This window comes from Sorex fumeus, unplaced genomic scaffold (genome assembly GCF_029834395.1).
Source record: "Sorex fumeus unplaced genomic scaffold, SorFum_2.1 ptg000039l, whole genome shotgun sequence".
NCBI lineage: Eukaryota > Metazoa > Chordata > Mammalia > Eulipotyphla > Soricidae > Sorex > Sorex fumeus.
The window spans coordinates 20,813,377-20,832,071 of record NW_026606096.1 but is presented as its reverse complement, the minus strand read 5'-3'; positions in this window follow the sequence as shown (position 1 = coordinate 20,832,071).

Here is an 18,695-nt window from a genome sequence, read left to right as displayed (position 1 = left end):
AACGTATTTTTTGAAATCACATAGTGATGGGCCAGCATAGAAAACTCTTTAAGTGAATGCTTTTAGCTGCATCATTCATATGCTAATATCTTTCAAGTTTCTGTATGTCTAATAGGGCTTTAGAAAGTATTTTATTTTAGATTTTTCATTTATGCTTGCCAAAACATAGAAAAAAAAGATCGGTTCACTTTCCAGTCAGTTTCTGACATAGCATAATGTAGCATTTTTACAAATATCACATTGTTATTTTGACTGTTATATTTCTTATCTTTTACTATATATAGATATAAGGTACATAAGTTATATTTGAATTTAATTTAAAAAAGTATAGCATCTAAATAACCTCCTAGGTTTTGGTGAAAAGTTTGTTGGAGGGGGAAAAATCATCATTTTAACTATGATTACAAGTTATGGTATCTCTTGAACAGCTAGGACAAGATTGCTGAATAGGCGAAAGTTGTATTTACCTTCTCCTACAAGCACAGCAAATTTCGATTTAATCTAGATAGAATCGTATCCTAAACCTAGACAAATAGAGTTGCCATAGTGGGGAATGAAAAGGTGACACAGCAGCGATTAGCAGAGTGATGCCTTCTCCCAGAGCGAAACCCACTGAAGGACAACAAGCAGGTGTTGGGAAGAGAATTTGAAGGTACATGTTGCACCCTGGGGCACAAGGATAGAAGCAAGTGCCGGACCAAATGATTCCGTCACCATATGCAATAGCACTGAAACAGGAAAAATCCAAACTCTATGGTATAAACTAGGGTCAGAGTTGCTGACAAGCTCCATCTAGAGGTCCTCATAACTTTGCTGATAGCTTTCTTGGTGGCTGCCTTAGAGGAAGGCAGCTATGTTCACCATTCCTCCATCAATGTGCCTGAGAGCTGCTGTATTAGAATTCAGTCTCTCTGTTAACAGACCTGCTGGGGCCTGGGGACTGCGAGGGACAGGTGGTGAGAGGGGGAAGACAGAGGCAGAGACAGAGAGAGATGGGAAACACACAGACACACATGCATGCAAACACACACACACGCACTACTGACAACAGAAAAATATTGCTAATCTCATCACTTAACTATTAGTAATAAGCTACATCACTATAGCAAGCAAGCATCCAACAGACTCCCAAAGGAGAGCCAACATGTAAGTGGGCACACTACCTTCTGTGCTCCCTTGCCAGCTCTGTGCCAGTCATTTGGTGTATCCTTAGCTAGGACTGAGACTTCAGTTTTATTTTGGAATTGTCCTGGTATAAGTTCTTCATTGCTATTTTGTTCTAAATGAGTGTGGCACTTCAGTGACTCCAAGGCACTTGTGACTGCAAACTCCTCAGTTGGCACCCAGGCCTACTCCATAGTTTGTGCCCGGCACTCACAACTGCAACGTCCTGTATTTTTCCCAGTTGACTCAGTACCAGAACTGATTGAAGCCACAAGTGGCTTTGCAATCTACCTGTTACACAGGTCTGCATGACTGAAGTCTGCATGTCATCAGCAGATGACAAGCGCTAACATCTGTGAACCCTCGGTCACTGATTCGGGGTACTTAACCTTGCCACCACAGACACAACTAGTACTTAAAACCACAAACCCAAGCCATCATCCAGACTGACTCTAAACAGCCACCAGTTCCTTACCAGAACTCTTGTGTGGAATCAAACAAAATGAAGAAAAAAGAGAAATTAGCCCAGACTGAGGAATCAAGAGAAAATGAGGGAAGAACTCCCAAAACAAAGGAGATATGAAAACCTGATGGTGACTTCAAAGCAATATCCAGATAGTTCAATGATAGTTCAATAGTTCAAATAATACTTAATGAAATGAGATCAATGAAAGATAACTTCAACAAAGACAGGGAATATGAGAAAAGTCCAAACATAAGCTATAGAACTAAAATAGACTCTAGTTGAACTAAAATAATAAAGCAGACAGGTCCAACACAATGAAAGAAGCTAAAAATTGAATCAGTGAACTCAAAGAAAAGGTAATGGAAACCATTCAGAAGACTAGGAAAAAGGAAAAATAAGGGATTTACAGGACAGCATCAAGAGAAGCAACATTCACACTAAAAGGATTTTAGAAGAAGAGAAAGAAAAAAAGGCAGAGCAAATCATAGCTGATAACCCAAGGCTGAGAAAGCAGAGACAGCTAGTACCAGGAAGCTCAAAGACTTATCAAAGGGAACTATCCCAAACAGATGCATACTGATGTATTGTCATTAAAATTTCGATGATCAAGATAAAATCCTAAAAGCAGCAAGATTAAAGGAAGGAATAAAAAGTGAATCCACCTCTGTAAAATAATTTTAAATCCTAGAGACCAGAGGGGAATGACATGATATTTTCAAAGTAGTGAAAAGAAAAAACCTCAAACCAAGAATATTCCAGCCAGGGAGGCTATCACTCATATTTGAAAGAGGAATAAAGACTTTTTTTCAGACAGACATCAAAGTAGTTCACTGCCACTAATCTGGTCCTGGAAGAGGTACTTAGAGGTGTTTTATAAAAGAAAATAAAACCCACTTGGAAGTAAAAGATGCCGCAAATTTTTAAATGTTGATAAGGTGAACAATAATAGTAGGGCATGTCAGAGAAAAATTGAGATTTACTTGATTTTAATTGAAAATAGGCTCTAAGTCTGTAACTCTGGGTATAAATCTCATAGTAACTTCAAAATAGAGAGAGAAAAAATTAATGTAAGTGGAACTCATTCACTACGCAAAAGACAAAGGCCAAAGCACAAAAGCACAAGGGAAGAGGATGTATGGACCTCTAATACTCAGTGTCCCTGCAGGGGAAAAAAATGAAACCTTTTTATAATAGTTTCACTAATTGTCAATGGTTTAATGGTCTGAACTTATCAATTGAAGGCATGGAGTGGCAGGATTGATAGAAATTAATATCCACCCCTTTTTTGTCAACTGGATATTTATTTAATATTCAACGTTGAATATAGTATCAGAATAAAAGGTTAGTAAGCAACCATGTAGACAAATGGTAGTGTAAACAATGAAGAAGGAGCCGTAAGAGTACCAGATAGAACAGCTTTATTGAAAACCACATCAAAGGTAGTGAGATGGTTGGAGAGCTAAGTTAACAAGTTCAGCACATGCTTTGTATGCAGGTGGCCCAGGTTGAATTCTCTGAACTCTATAGTTCCTGAGTAGTACAGAGACCCACCTCAGCTGGGCTGGGGGTATACCTGAGCAAAAACAGATGCGTCCTAAATTTTTTTCAATAAAATTTGCAATAGCAAAAGGAAAAAAGTATCAAAAATTTAGGACTACACTTAAGTAAGTAAAAAACTTATGGGGAGGGTGTTTACCTTTCATGTCGTCAACCCTGGTTCTATCCCTGGAACCCCATATAGACTCCCACGTATGCCAGGAGTAATTTCGAAGAACAGAGACAAGAGTAACCTCTAGGCATAGCCTATGTGGACCCCCTCAAATGAAGGTAACTATTAAAATAAGTAGTAGCACTGGAGCACTGTAGTCCTCCCGTTGGTCATGAATTTTCTCAAGCAGGCCCAGTAATGTCTACATTGTGAGACTTGTTGTTACTGTGTTTGGCATATTGAATACATCACGGGTAGCTTGCCAGGCTTTGCCGTGCGGGTGAGATACTCTCGGTAGCTTGTTGGGCTCTCTGAGAGGGGCAGAGGAATAGAACCTGGCTCAGCCGAGCCAGCTGTGCGCGAGGCAAACACCATACCCCTGTGCTATGACTCCTTCTCCCAAAATAAATAGAAAATACAAAATAAAGATGGAAAGATATTCTATGCTTATGTATTGGAGGAATTAACATTGTTAAAGTGATTTTCCTAACCAAGCAGTAAACAGCTTCAACAGTAATTACCATAAAAAAAATCCCAGTGACTTTCTTTGCAGAAGTAGATAAAATAGATAAAAATTTGTTTAGAGTCACAAGTGACTCCAAATTTTCAGTTATCCTGAGAAAAATAAAGAATGCTCACGTTTGGTTATCCAACTTCAGACTATTCTACAAAGTTACATTTATCAAAACAGCAGATGAGAGGTGAGGCATAGGAATAAAAATAGAAACACATTTCAAAGGAATAGAATTGAGAGTTCAAAATTACATCTATGGATATTTGTCTATAACAAACTGGCCCAAACCACAAAATGTCTCTTCTGTAAAAACTGTTGGGGAAAAAATGGTTTTAGCCACATGCTAAGGAATGAAGTTTGAACTCTACCATAAACTTTTACTAAAAATGAATGAAATACTTGAATGTGAGACAAAAAATTATAAAGATACTTAAGCACTGTAGCACTGTTCTCCTGTTGTTCATTGGTTTGCTCAAGTGGGCCCAGTAATGTCTCCATTGTGAACTTCTTGTTACTGTGTTTGGCATATTGAATACATCACGGGGAGCTTGCCAGGCTTTGTCATGTGGGTGAGATACTCTTGTAGCTTGACAGGCTCTACGAGAGGGGCAGAGGAATCAAACCTGGCTCAGCCAGGCTGACCACGCACAAGACAAAAGCCCTACCGCTGTGCTATCACTCCAGCCCAAAGATACTTAAATATAAAGATATTTAAAATTAGTTTAACTATGATTTTTATTTTTGTGAAGTATTCAAAGTATCAGTAGCAAAGGAAACAGAATCAAGATGTTATCAAATTAGAGATTTGCACAGTGAAAAACAGAATACAAAGACTACTGAGTAGTAGAAAATATTTACATACCAGAAACTGATATGCAATAAATATGGAACTGAAAATCTCAATAAGAAAATACATAGCCTTGTTTATAAATGGGAAGAAGAAAGGAAGATAGTCATCATGTACATAAAAAAACTCTATCATTAATTTTGTCAGAAATTCAAATTAACAATGAGTTATTACTTCAAACTCGAAAGAAAAGTCTCTTAAAAAATCCTGAAACAAGGGCTAAAGAGTTAGTACAGTGGGTAAGGTAATTATGTGTGTGATCAACCCAGATTCCAACCCTGGCATTGCAATATGTACCCTTGAGTAATACCAAAAGTGATTCCCCAAGCATAGAGTCAGGGGTAAATTCTGAGAACTTCTGGGTTGTGGTACCCAAACCAAAAACCAAAGGCAAGCCAGAAACTTAAGGCTAGAAACAAAAGTTGTGGTTAGTATGTGGAGAAAAAGGGAGTCTCAAATTCCGTTGAGAATGTAAATTATAACAGATGGAATGATCTCAAAATATTAAAAATAATCAGCATGTGATCCAGAAATTCCACTTCCAGGTATCTATTCAAAGAACACAAGACCAGTATTTTGAGGAGACAAATCCATGCCTACATTCATTGCAGTGCTATTTACATAGGTTATAGAAACAACCAAATGTCCAATGAGCAGTGTATAGATAACGAAGATGTAGTATATTTGCACAAAGTTGGAAGGTGGGGAGAGAGGGTTGAAAAACTACATTTTTGTTATTTTCTTTTCAAATATTCTAGTGAACATTTGATTATACTTAGATAAATGGAACTTGTTCTGTATAAAATCAATTCCTTTTCTTCAAAGGGTGTTATCCTGATTATAATCTTATTTATATCATCCTGTATGATAGGATTGGTGGTATTTAAAGGTTGCTGATCTTGAAGTATTTACCTTGAAGTTTGCATAGTCCTGGACTTGTGAGTACTTCTGGCTGAGAGTATCAATAGCTCAGCAAACCTTTGTCCTACTTAAGAAAAGCTATACTTTTTGCAGGGAACAATCTCAACAAAATCATGAGACACAGTACTGTAAATGCAAATTTTGGATTTTTGCCCTTATTTTTTCTTCCTTTTTCTTATTCTCATCTTCTAATATAATGTTCATGAAACTTTTTACCTGAGTGTAACTATAAACATTCATTTAAAATCTTTAACATTAAAAATATAGTATGAATCAATCATAATTTGAACACCCCTAGATAACTAGTTACACTTATATGTGTAAATTATGGTCAGAGGTCATATACAGTTTTGTATGCTGCTAATTTTATTCTGAGTTTTGTTTATATTTTTCCTTATAAATAAGTATATTCTCTCACTGCTGTAATTATTTCATTAATGGAATATTTTCTAGGTAATGCTGTATTGTGTTGGGTAGAAAATTCTCATTTTCCTCATATTATAATGCATGTGTTGGTACATATTCTTAAATAAATTTAGGATACAATGTAAGAAGTAATATTAAAAATCTCATATTAGTTGTAGTAGTTGTTGTAACAATTAAGCCCTAAGATATAATAATGCTAAGCAAGCGGTGGTTTTTGCTCACAGAAAAGCCAGTCAGGGTGAGAAATCACCTTTTAATTTTCAGAGGCCAGGTGGAGAAGAAACATCATTATTCAGATGCTCAGAATAATGGTGGCAGGTTCTGCCCTTATCAACACATGGCTTCAGTGGTCATCTTGAGAGGTGACATCCAGCAAATAATTGGGAAGGAGAAGCAGAATGAAGTATTGCGCTGGTGATTTATATTCTTAAATCCTCAAGGTGACCTCAGTCTTACTCATAATACATTGGTAGAACTGGGTTTTTGTTGATTTGGACCAATTTGCTAGGAGGCTAGAGAAGGCAATTTTGCCCTATCTCAGCAACCTTGTCTTTATATGATGATTCTAGTAATATTAAAGTTTCTTGCCAATTATCCTGAGAAATATTTCACCGAGTTTACCACTACACTCACAGTGCAAAAGCTCCTCGTCTTACCTCATTAGTAATCAGTAGGAGTTTAAAAAATGTTTTCTGATCTTAAAGTAAAAATGTAAAGGACTTATTGTTGCTTTAATCAGCAATTCTTTAATTACAGTACAGGGGGTGTTTAATGAATAGTATGCTATGAAGTTAAAGTTTCTTCTGCATGTCTTGTCTTTTCTCTAGTGATTTTCTGTGTCTGTTAATTTGTTTGGGGACCACACCCAGTGGTGCTTGGGAACTGTTCCCTACTCTGTACTCAGGGCTCTGTACACTGTACTGCAGTCCTCGGGGAACCACATGGGTGTCCAGATCTATCAAAGCGTGAGTGAGCTCAGCTTGCTGAGTTATCTCTCTAGGCTTTGTTTTGTATTACTTAAAAATATATATATATTTAATAAAATTAGGAAAAAATTATTTTGGTGCTGATTTTTAAAAACATTTTGAATATTTAAAACTTTATTTTTGAGTTTATTTTTTATGTCTGAACTTTTTATTATCATCAAATCCAGTCAAATAATACTTTCTATCTTCCTATTTTGTTTCTTGTGTGTGTGTGTGTGTGTGTGCCTGGATGGTCATGATTTGCCCATTTTTTGGTCCTTACTTATTCCATCTTTTATTTCTATCATGACTGTCTGTTCTGGTTTTCTCTTCTCTGATCTTTTCCTCTTGTCTACCCCTCACAGGTTGAACTTCTTGCCTCGGTCTGTGAAATCTCTTGTAGTCTGCCTTTATCTCTATAAAAATGATTGCTTCAGAGAATCATTCTTCAGAAAGAAGTTCTTAATTACACTCGTACTATTAATATCCTTATTAAAATACTTAATATGTACCAGCATGCTCTTGAGTGCTTCAAATGCAGTGTGACATTTCATCAGAACATCATTTGGATTGCAGTACGACATCACTCACTCAAGGTCATACAAGTGAAGAGCAGAGGATGGATTTGCACTGATGGAATCTGAAATAGTAGATTCAGGTTTATGGGAAACCGTTGGAGTTGGGCCATTTCTTCCAGTTCCATTCAAATCACAAGACTAAAGTTTAACCTGTGTGTGTGTTTGTGTGTTTGTGTGTGTGTGTGTTAATAAGAACTACTCAGTGATATCAGAGCAACCAAGTTTTTAATGGGCAGTACTATGCATGTGCTCAATACTTTTGCTATATAGTTACTTTTCTAGTCTTAGATTTATAATCACTTGTAATCACTTGTCATCCCGTTGTTCGTCGATTTGCTCAAACGGGTGCCAGTAACGTCTCTATTTGACCCTATAGCATGCTAATATAGCCCAGTGGCATCTGCTCACTCTAGGAACACGAAGAGCATCAAACCCTTTATTCAGGGTTTTGACGAAGAAGTCTGACCATTTTGTAGGTGGGCAGCCAGGTGTTCTTTTGACATCCTGTGGAATCCAGTTGATAACAGCTCTAGTCCAGCAGTCATCTCCAAATCACATTACATGTGTAGCCCATCTGATTTTCGACACCTTGGCAAACGAGGCAGCGTCTTTGATCTTTGACAGTCTTAGATTTAATTTTCACAAACTGGTGTTGTCCACAGCACAAATACTAGGGCACCTCTGACTTGCAAAAATTATGCTTATGCACAAAATCTTTGAAAAATCTCTTCCTGTATGGTTTTACTGTAAGGTATTCCTTACTTTTCACAGTGTAGCAAAGTGAAGTTATATACTTTACAGTAGGTAAAGGATTGGAGTGATAGCACAGTGGGTAGGGCATTTGCTTTGCGTGGAGCTGACCCAAGTTCAATTCCTCAGCCCCTCTTGGAGAGCCCGCCAAGCTACCGAGAGTATCCCGCCCACACAGCAAAGCCTGGCAAGCTACCCGTGATGTATTCGATATGCCAAAAGCAGTAACAAATCTCTCAATGGAGACATTACTTGTGCCCGCTTGAGCAAATCCATGAACAACAGGACGACAGTGCTACAGTGCTACATTAGGTAAAATGCCTATTTTGGTAAAATTTTATTTAAGGGTACATCAGGAAGTGTTTGCACTGATAGACATTGGGGTAAACTAAACAGTCTCACATATCTGATATTCCAGAGTGGTATTAACTTTTTTCTTTCTTTCTTTCTTTCTTTCTTTCTTTCTTTCTTTCTTTCTTTCTTTCACTGATAAGGAAGTTGAATTATCCCTTATTTTATTCACTTTTGATTCAAATTCCCTTTTCGTTCAAGTCTTGTAGACCCCAAAATTGCTGCAAATATATAAATCTCATCACTACACGCTTTTGCTCCACAGACAATGAACTCTGAATAAATAAATGGATGCTAAATCTCAGTATGTAAGCTATATGCACGATCTATGGGTTTTAATATTTATGTCTTAATATTAGAGTAATCCTGACCTTTCCACTTTTTTGCTTTACTGTATCACTCTCATGGGTGGCCACGAAATTCCTTATGAACAGATAAATACACTTCTCACAATTTTATCATGTACATATTTTTAGAGGGTATGGAGTAACAATATTGTTTTGATTTATGCTATATGTGTGTATATGTATATACATATATATTTGTGAGACAAAAACTTATTCAGGCAATTCCTCCTCTTGGTACTTGTGCTATTAGTATATAACTCAAAATCAAAATGTCATAATTTCCATCCAGTTCATAATAGCATTATAACTCTAACTAAATCATAAAAGAACATCAAGAATCACTTGTAGCTATAAAATAACAACATTGCTTGTGAAAATTGATATATGACATTTCTCAATACTTTAATATTCAGTAATTTATTTGCCTATTAACAAAGCTATATCCATAATCACGGATAAAAAGTATTAGATTTAGATTTCAGAGTATAAATTCCACACTTTTTTAAATTTATTTATTGAATCACTGTGGGAAAAGTTACAGAGCTTTCAGGTTTAGGTCTCAGTCATGCAAATATCAAACACATTTCCCTTTACCAATACTTATTTTTAACTGCGAACCCCAATAGAACCCCACCTCCCACCCCTCCCAATTCCTGTGAGGCAGATGAGTTCTAGTTAACACTCTATCTACTTTGACTAGATTCTTTGTTTCAATAAAGGATGCACCATTATTATTTAGAGTTTACGACCCACCCCCGCACCCAAATCAGACATGCTGAAAAAGCGTTGTGAAATGATTTGCTTTCTACAGCTGGGTTTAAGAGTTAAATGATGGTTTTGGATTTCTGCTATTTTACTTATTAACCCTGGAAGTATTTCTACTGAGAGTCAGATAATTAAGAGATTGGTTTCTGTGCTCTGGAGTCATGGCCGTGACGGAGAGCCGCTCGTGGGGGGCCACTGGTGACCTCGGTCAGGCGTGAAGGACATGAAGAACGCTCCCCTTCCCATGAGGTCCCTGCTGCCCCCGACCCCCCGCTCAAACCTGCTGTCCACAAGGCTCCCGTGCGGCCGCCATCTTTCTTTCCAGAGAGGAGAGGGCGAATGGGGCAACACCCTTTCCCCTCCGGGCAGGCATGATGGTGCGGCTTAACACATAGTCCGTTTGCTTTTCTGCTCCATGTCTGGTTTTCTGCGTTAAGTCCTTGTGCTTCTGGGGCCGTGGTCGTGCCCAAATTCCACACTTTTATTCTAAAAACTCTTTTAGTAGCTTGTAAATCAGTATCAGGATGTGTTTCTTAACATGTTTCTTAATTATATACAATTTTATTTGCACTTGTTGAATAATTAATACAACAGTACACTTAAATTTATTTTATCTTTTTGCATATTTTTCTTAAGATTATAAAGCCTTATAAAGTTATATAATTTAGAAGGTATAAACAGTGATTCTGAAATTATAAAGAAAACTTTAATTAAGGAGGAAGTGTTGTATAGTACACAAAGTTTAATTAAGGAGATAAACTATATTTCTTTTTAAAAAATTTATTAACCTTGCTAAAGTTTGTAATTTTACCCAATAAACTGTAATTCTGGCTTTCAAAATTAAGTATACCAGCTATTAATATAATTTTATAACCTTGAATCAGAGAAACTTCATTTTCTTGGTTTGGTTTCTTTAATTTACTAATAAATTTTCTTAGGTATAAATATCTTTCTTATTGGGAAGGTAGTAAAATTTATAAGTACTAAGTGATAAGTATTTGCAAAAATTTATAATTTCATCAGTGATTTAATCTTGCTCTGCATGTCATATTAAAAATCTTTGTTTTCCTGAATAAATTAGAATCACTTAAATATATTTAAACCACAGGCCATATATCTTACACAATATTTTTTAGGTTTTACTTTTTAGTGTATATTAACTAGAGTGGAATGAGTTTAAGGTAGTAGAAATGGGATGAAAGTGTTGAGATGTATGTATTTTTCTATATAAATTATTCCATAAATCTGTAAGAAATGCTTGTGGTGTGTTTGTGAATAATGTATTGTGCTAAAGTGTGATATATTTGTTTCTGTGCATATGTATTTTATAGAGTTCAGATTGAGTCTACTGGATTGCATATGGAAATACCTCAACTTTGTAAAATAGGTTATTGGATATAGGTATATGCTCTATTCAAACTTAGCAATAAATTCCAGTTTTCTTTTTTGGGTCAAAGTGTTCATATTTTACTCTGGTAGTTGCCTTTCACTGAGCCATATAAAAGTGACTCAATTGAAAACAAGATTTTCAGGTTCTGGAATTTTTATAATAGTAAACATATAATTCTAAATTTATGAAATTTTGATAATACCGGAAATGGATTTTTATAACTATTTTAGGCAGAATTGAAATTCAGAAGTCTTATAAATATCATTTTTTTTCTATTCAGTCTCCCAAGTCTCAAAAATATAGTATATTTATATCGTTTTTATAACTATGAGGTGGCCTGTTTATATATTAAAAGTTAGGAGGAATGTGACTGAGGCAAGTCTTTTCAAAAAGTGAAGATTATTTCCTTAGGACTTTCTTCAAATTCTTAATTTAAAAAGTTTGCGAGCACATAGCCGGAAGAGAAGCGCCACATGGAAGGCGGGACCCACAGCTCCCGGAGAGAGGGAAAGGAACGGGTTCCAAAAAGAGCCGAGATCGTCGGGAAGTCCCAGATGGGGTAGGTACCGCATCCCGCCTCCCCCAGATGGAACCCCGGTGACCAGAAGCCTCCACAAGCATAGCTCGAGTATGCGGGAACTAGGACATTTCCTCAAATCTCCCGGGACTACACCTCCCAGGTAACCTCTGATTCCGGAAGTCACGCCCACAGTCCGCCCCCCAGCGCCATCTTTACAGCATATAGGCGGAAGAGAAGGGCCACATGGAGGGCGGGACCCACAGCTCCCAGAGAAAAAGAAAAAAACAGGTTCCAAAAAGAGGCGAGATCATCGGGAAGTCCAAAATGGGATAGGTACCGCATCCCGCCTCCCCCAGATGGAACCCCGTGACCAGAAGCCTCTACAAGCACAGCTCGAGTATGCAGGAACTAGGACTTTTTCTCAAAACCGCGCGGCCGCTTATGCGGCCGGGCGACATCTCTCTATATACAAAGTGATCCATGGGAAGTAAACCACCCAACGTTTCTCCCTGAAAATCGGGGTTGAGTTTGGAGCACTGCCACAGCCCCAGAAACACAAGGACTTAATGCAGAACCCAGCAGCTTGGAGCAGAAAAGTGAACGGACTATGCGTTAATCCAGGCCATCAAGTCTGCCAGAGGGGAAGGGTGTTGCCCCATTCGCCCTCTCTTCTCTGGAAGGAAGGATGGCTGCCGCATGGGAGCCTTGTGGGCAGCAGGTATGAGCCGGGGGTGTGGGGGTGACTAAAACCTCATGGGAAGGGGGGCGTTCCGGTCCGTCCTTCACGCACTACCGAGGTCACCAGTTGCTCCCCGCGAGCGGCTCTCCAGCACGGCCACAGCCCCAGAAGCACAAGGACTTAATGCAGAACCCAGCAGCTTGGAGCAGAAAAGTGAAAGGACTATGCGTTAATCCAGGCCATCATGTCTGTCTGGAGGGGAAAGGGTGTTGCTCCCTTCCGCTCTCCTCCCTCTGGAAAGAAAGATGGCGGCCACACGGGAGCCTTGTGGACAGCAGGTATGAGCCGGGGGTGTGGGGGCGACTAAAACCTCATGGGAAGGGGGGTGTTCCGGTCCGTCCTTCATGCCCTACCGAGGTCACCAGTTGCTCCCCGCGAGCGGCTCTCCAGCACGGCCACGGCCCCAGAAACACAAGGACTTAATGCAGAACCCAGCAGCTTGGAGCAGAAAAGTGAAAGGACTATGCGTTAATCCAGGCCATCATGTCTGTCTGGAGGGGAAAGGGTGTTGCCCCATTCGCCCTCTCCTCTCTGGAAAGAAAGATGGCGGCCGCAAGTGGAGCCTTGTGGACAGCAGGTATGAGCCAGGGGTCTGGGGACGACTAAAACCTCATGGGAAGGGGGGCGTTTCGGTCTGCCCTTCACGCCCTACCGAGGTCAGTAGTTGCCCCCCACAAGCGGCTCTCCAGCACGGCCACGACTCCAGAGTACAGAAACCAATTTCTTAACTATCTGACTTTCAGTAGAAATACTTCCAGGGTCAATAGGTAAAATAGCAGAAATCCAAACCCAACATTTAATTCTTGAACCCAGCTGTAGAAAGCAAATCACTTCACAATGCTTTTTCAGCATGTCTGATTTGGGGGGGGGGGGTAAACTCTAAATAATAGTGGTGAATCTTTTAATGAAACAATGAATCTAATCAAAGCAGATAGAGTGTTAACTAGAATTCATCTGCCTCACAGGGACTGGGAGGGGTGGGGGGTGGGGTCTTATTGGGGTTCTTCATGGTAAAAAAATAAGTGGTGGTAAAGGGAAATGTGTTTGATGTTTGCATGACTGAGACCTAAGCCTGAAAGCTTTGTAACCTTTCCCACAGTGATTCAATAAATAAATAAATTAAAAAAAAAAAGTTTGCTGGCCTAACTACATTTGTACTAAACTGGGTTTTGGAATGAGATGGGATACAATATTGAATTCATGATGAACATTTTTGTGACTTTTCTGAAACTTACTGACTTTTGTGAATTGGAAAAGTCCAATCATGCAGGTATTTTTTTAATTTTCTGAATCTTTTCTTTGGTAAATTAAGTCAATCTATGCACAACATAGTATGTATTAGACAAAAACTTTATTAATATAAAGTTTTAATGGGTTGCTCAGTTTTCTGCGAAACAAAAGCCAGTTATTGTTAATTCATTAAAAAGCAATAGAAGTGCAATTATTTAATTTTTATGTTTTTATGGTTAATGGTGTGTTGGAGTGAGAGCACAGTGTGTAGGGCATTTGCCTTGTACACTGTTGACTTTGGTTTGATTCCTCCATCCCTCTTGGAGAGCCTGTCAAGCTACCAAGAGTTTCCCACCCGCACGGCAGAGCCTGGCAAGATACCCATAGCATATTCGATATGCCAAAAATAGTAACAACAAATCTCACAATGGAGACATTACTGGTGCCCTTTTGAGGAAATTGATGAACAATGGGAGGACAGTGCTACAGTGCTACATGGTTAATGGGCTGGAGCAATAGCACAGTGTGTAGGGCATTTACCTTGCAGGCGGTTGACCCAGTTGACGGAGGTTCGATTCCTCCATTCCTCTCAAGAGCTCAGCAAGGTACCAAGAGTTTCCTGCCCACACAGCAGAGCCTGGCAAGCTACCTGTGGTGTATTCAATATGCCAAAAACACTAACAAAAAGTCTCACAATGGAGACGTCACTGGTGCCCGCTCGAGCAAATCAATGAACAATGGGAGGACAGTGCTACAGTGCTATGATTAATATGGGCAACTACAGAAAGTGATGCCTAGAAATTTTAATATAATAAATTTGCAAAACCAACCAACAAATTAATAAGGAGTATTATCCATAGAGGATTGAAAAAACTAATATTTCCATAGTCAATTATATATCTATATCTATAGATTTATTTTGCATCCTCCATATATATGTGTGTGTTTGTTCAAATATATATATATATATACATATATATAAAGAAACATTCAATCAGATGGAATTGGTGGGTTTTATTTGTTTGTTGGAGGTTTGCTTAATGGCGTTTAGCTAGAATTGTTTGAATCAGAGGTTAACCTCTGGACTAACATATGTTATATGTCATGTTTGGGTTTTATAATAGCTGCTGACCTTTGCACAAGTTATATAACACCTGGTAAATTTAACTTTTCTTATCTTAGTATTTTAAAATAATATAACAATACCTACTTATCTCATGGGATTGTGTTTCTGGGGAAACATTTTTTTTCATCCCGATTTTACTATTTGCTTCACTTTGGAAAATGAGTCAATTATCTTGGCTCTTAATAATTAGGTTGTCACCAATCTATGATGCTTATGCATATTTGAGTTTTACATGCTTAAAATTAATTTATTAAAATACAGTTAGATGGCACACATATATTTAATATTTACCATAACTGATTTTTTCTTTCAAATAAATTATCTTTGATAGTTTTTTCCCTCCATCATAGAATTGCTAATAGTCCTGATTTTGGGAGACATGGGACGAGTCAGTACCAAAAGGCACTTGGTTTGCAGCTGGGAAACCACAGATACAGACTCAGGCCTGAGGACTTTGTACTTTGTTTTTTTAATTTTATTTTTTAAATTGAAGTACAGAGATAAGCATTTAAAAAGTTGTTCATTATTTGGTTTCAGTCATATAATGTTCCAACACCTGGAACACCCTTCACCAGTGTACATTTCCTACCACCAGTGTTCCCAGGTTTCCTCTCCCATTCCCTGCACCTTGATGGCAGGCACTCCTCAGTCCTCTCTCTCCTCTCTCTCTCTCTCTCTCTCTCTCTCTCTCTCTCTCTCTCTCTTTTTCTCCTTTTGGGCATTATGCTTTGCAATATAGATACTGAAAGATTATCCTGCATGTCCGTCCCTTTACCTACTTTCGACACTCAGTTCCTGTCCAGAGTGATCATTTACAACTATTATTGTCATAATGGATCCTTCTCTATCCTGACTACCCTCTGCCCCCCAAAGAGTTATGGCAGGCTTTCACCTACTACCAGTCCTCCTGGCCCCTATTTTCCATGACCTTGGATATTAGTCTCATACTATTTTTTTTATCCCATAAATGGATGCAGTCATTTTATGTCTGTACTTCTCCTCTGACTCATTTCACTCAGCACGATTCCCTCCTTATCCATCGATTTATAAGGGAATTTTATGACTTCATGCCCCAAAACAGATGACTGGATAAAGAAACTGATGTTATATCTACACAGTGGAATATTCTGCAGTTAGGAAAAATGAAGTCATAATATTAGCTTCTGTACTTTGGAAACCCCAGTGCTTCAGCAGAGTAGGACATTTCTGGTGCACCGCAGGTACCATAAGAAATGGTAGACTTCCAGTTAGCATCACCGAAGATATACAAGATGTACAAGATGTAGACGTACAAAGACTGGAGCCAGAATTGCAACACCAGGTGAGTATGCATGTAAACACCACAACTGAAGTGTATAAGCCCAGCATACCACTATAACTAGAATGTATGTGAACACCACAACTTAAGAGTACAACCGCCCCTGTGGTGTAGGCATAGAAGCACAGCAACAAAAGTGCACAACTCTTATGAGCCCAACAGCCACCTATGTGAACACCTAACCACATGAATGTATAATCCCTGATCATTGCAACCTCAACAAAAGGAAGAGGGAAATCATAAAACACTTCTGATTCTACTTCCAAAATGAACTTAACTTTTATCATTCTAGCTCCTAAGCCATTTTCTTAGCCAAATCAAGCTGCTTCTTCCCTAGATGGCTACCAGAGTTCAAGATCTAGCCTGTTCTTGCCCATTCTTCTGTCCCTCTTTTCCAGGTTGTATGATATTTAGCTATAACAATCTTAGTACCTCAATTGGATCAGATCATTTTAGGAGCTTCTCATTGAACTTAATATTAAAGCACATTTCTTACCATGGTTCACAGGATTCCTCTTCACAACTGCTGACTGAACATCTTGGCTACTTTATATTGCACTACAACCCTTTACATATTCATTGTTGTAATGAAGCAAAGCAATTGTTTTGTTTAAAGAAATTTACTTAGAGAAGTGTGAGAGATGAAAAAAAGACAGATACATGTTCAAGAGACAAATGGGCTTCTCCAGAGTGGAAAGAAGTTAAGGACAGAAAGAAATATACATGTCCAAGAGAGAACATGAGATAATCCTTTAAATTTAAACAACAGACCAGTTTTCCTCCAGCTCTCTGAATGCTTACGCTCTTTTTTTGACCTTCGTTATTTTGTTATTTGCATGATATGATCCTGTCCCCATCCGCCATCTCTTACCTTGGCCTTCATTTCATTTCTTTATGTGGTTATTTTACTTAGGGGCTCAGCTTAATGGTGTCATGTGTGTGTGTGTATGTGTTTCTGTGTGTGTTGTGGACTTTATGGCCACACACAGCAGTGTTCAGGAGTTTTTCCAGGCTTTGTGCTTAGAGTGACCTCTGGAGTTTCTCAGGCCACAATTTTCTGTGCTGGGTATTGAACATGGTTTGGCCACATTCAAGGCAAGTGACAACAATGCTGTCTCTCTGGCTGCAGCTTAACGGTGTCTTTTTCAAAACTCCTGCAATAGTCATAAGAAGATCCTTGTATGTGATTCACCAATGTTTTTAAAAACACTTGAAAATATTTTCTCAGTTTACTTTCCCTTTAGTTTGTATTCTTGTTGAGAACATAAGCAAAGTGAGGAAAAAAATATTCTGTCTAGCCGGTGTTATCACTCTGTACCCAGAAACCAGAAGTTTCTGACATATATTTAATATTGAAGAAATATTGAATGAATTTACTTAATGAAAAGATCACCTCATCAAAATACCACCCGCAGTGTTCTGTTACATATCAACTGCTTAGTAAATTAAACTCACATCTTAAATCCTAGTCGAAGTTTTAGGAGAAGAGAGTACAAAGAGTCCTGTTAGAATAATAGCAATTGATTCTTAAGGGTGTGTGTGTGTGTGTGTGTGTGTGTATGTGTGTGTGTGTGTAGCAGATGGTGTGTGTGAGGGTTCTCTTTATAGCTCTGTGAAATCAATTTTTTTCTCTCATGTATTACCTATCAAGGACATTTGAATGATGATTGTATATAATTGTGTAGGCAGAAGTGCTGACATGCTTTAAGCATGAATAGATTATTACATCATGGCAGATTTTAAATATAAATATCTATTTATTTAAATGACAATTATTTAAAGGATTCCTGTTTTTAAATTCATAAAGAAATTAGAGATTTTTGAGAAACATCCATATTGTTTTTCAAAAAGACTGGACCAGTTGGCATCCCCACCAACAATAGTGGAGAGACCCTATCTCCCCACATCCACAACAATGGTTCCTCTTGTTCTTTTGTATGTGTGCCAGTCTCTGTGCATGAGATGATATCTCATTGTTGTTTTGATCTGCATCTCCCTGATTATTAGTGATGAAGAGCATTTTTTATGTGCCTTTTGGCTATTCGGATTTCTTCTTTGAGAAAGTTTTAGTTCATTTCATTGCCCCATTTTCTAATGTGATTTTTGGTGTTTTCTTCTTGTAGATTTCAACCAGTGCTTTGTATATCCTTGATATTAGGCCCTTATCAGAAGGGTATTGGGTGAATTTCCTTTCCCATTCCATAGGTTGTTTTTGTCTTCTGGTCACTGTTTCTTTTGAGGTGTAGAAGCTTCTTAGTTTAAGATAGTACCATTTGTTTATCTCCACATCTACTTGCTTGGTCAATGGCTTTTCATCTTTGAAGATACCTTTAGCTTCAATGTCATGGAGAGTTTTTCTGACCTTTTCTTCAATGTGCCTTAGCAATACCACTTCTGGGAATATATCCTGAGGGTTCAAAGAAGCACAGTAGAAATTACATCTGCAACTGTATGTTCATTGCAGCACTGTTCACAATAGCTAGACTTTGGAAACAACCCAATTACCTGAGAACAGAACACTGGTTAAAGCAACTTTGGTACATCTATACAATGGAATACTATGCAGCTCT